Below are 2,244 nucleotides of genomic sequence, written 5' to 3'. Positions count from 1 at the left end.
TGATCAAATCAACCCCGTGAATCTTTTTCTCACTAAGCTTGATCCAATATAGTGGAGCTCAACATTTGCGACCATACAGTGCTTCATACAGTGCCATCTTTATGCTCGATTGAAAACTATTGTTATACGCAAATTCAACCAATGGCAAATATTTTTCCCAATTGCCTTCAAATTCTAAAATACAACAACGAAGCATATCTTTGAGAATCTGAATTACTCTCTCAGACTGACCATCGGTTTGGGGATGAAATGTGTTACCAAAGTGCAACCGCATACCTAAAGCTTCTTACAATTCCTTCCAAAATCACGATGTAAACCTATGGTCTCTATCTGAAATAATCGAAACTGGCACCTCATGCAATCTAACGATCTCAGAAATGTACAATTTAGCCAATTTATCAAGCGAGTAATCTGTATGTACTGGAATAAAATGGGTCGATTTCATCAAACAATCAACAATAACCCAAACAACATCTTTTTTTCGGAGATAGGGGTAATCCCGATACGAAATCCATCGTAACCTTATCCCATTTCCACTCTGGTATCATCACTGGCTGAAGTAATCCCGAAGGCACTTGATGTTCAGCTTTGACTTGTTTACAAACTAAACATCTCGACACAAACTTTGAAATGTCTCGTTTCATACCCGACCACTAGAACAACTATTTTAAATCATTGTACATTTTAGTACTCCCCAGATGAATAGATAAACAACCACTGTGTACTTCGTGTGCAATTTTTTGAATAATCTCAGAGTTTCTTGGTACACATATTCTACCTCGGAACATTAAACAATCATTGAATCCGATTTGATAGTCTAAATCACTAGTTGACTCGCATTGAACTCTTTTAGCTTGCAACTCGTTGTCACACTTTTGAGCTTCACAAATTTGTTAAAGAAATACCGGTTTGGCTTTTAATTTAGCCAAAATTGAACCATTAGTAGACAAGGTTAGCTGAGTGTTCATCACTTGCAAAGCAAATAATAATTTTCTACTCAAAGCATTCGCGACTATGTTCGTTTTCCCCAGATGATAATCAATCATTAAATCATAGTCTTTCAACAGCTCAAGCCATCTTTGTTGTTGCAAATTCAAATCTTTCTGAGTCATTATATACTTCAAACTCTTGTGATCGATAAAAATGTGGCACTTTTCAACGTATAAATGATGTTGCCAAATTTTCAATGCGAAAATAATAGAAGCCAACTCTAAATCGTGCATCGGATAATTCTTTTCATGCTATTTTAACTGTCTGGAAGCATAAGCTATCACTTTACCCTCTTGCATCAAAACACAACCCAAACCGTTAAATGACATGTCGTTGAAAATTACAAACTCTTTACCTGAATCAGGTTGAACCAAAACTGGTGCCTCAGTTAGCAATGCTTTCCACTGTTCAAAACTCTATTGACATTTCTCAGACCACTCAAATTTTACATCTCTCTGTAGCAATCTGGTTATCGGTGTTACAATCATCGAAAATCCTTTTACAAAATACCGATAATAGCCAGCTAATCCCAGAAAGCTTCTGACTTCGGATACGTTTCTTGGTGGTTTCCAATCAACAACTGTTGAAATCTTGCTTGGATCAACTCCTATACCTTCCACTGAAACAATATGCCCCCAAAATTTGACTTCTTGGAGCCAAAAATTGTATTTACTAAATTTAACAAACAATTGCTTATCTCTTAAGGTTTGTAATACAATCCTTAGATGCTCAGCATACTCAGACTCATCTCGTGAATAGATCAGAATGTCGTTAACGCAAATCTGTCTAAATAAGATCTAAAGATCCGATTCATCAAATCCATAAAAACTACAGGAGCATTAGTTAATTCGAAAGGCATAACAAGAAATTCATAATGTAATAGCCTGATTTAGACCCTAATCGGAATGGTGGTTTCGGGACCACCAATCCGAGTCAGAAAAATATTTTAAAATTATTTTCTGTGTTTATTTTGTGCGAATTTATATCTGTGAAATTTTTGTGATTTAATTTTATTGTTTGAGTGTCTGATTAAATAAAAAGGACTTAATCATGTAAAATGAAAATTTAGGGGTTATTTCTAAAAGGGGTTGAATTGTTAGTGGCTTTCTAAATTGAAGCCTTAAAGTGGTAAATAGGCTATATTTAATATTGGTGGATGGTAGTGGCCATAGTTTATAATAGTATAATAAGGTTATATAGGTAATTTAGTTAATAAACTTATATTAAATAAAACCAAAGTTAAGATACATGTTA

Source organism: Gossypium hirsutum, chromosome A03 (genome assembly GCF_007990345.1).
Source record: "Gossypium hirsutum isolate 1008001.06 chromosome A03, Gossypium_hirsutum_v2.1, whole genome shotgun sequence".
NCBI classification, from domain to species: domain Eukaryota; kingdom Viridiplantae; phylum Streptophyta; class Magnoliopsida; order Malvales; family Malvaceae; genus Gossypium; species Gossypium hirsutum.
The sequence above is the reverse complement of the archived record's forward strand: the minus strand, read 5'-3'. Positions refer to the sequence as shown.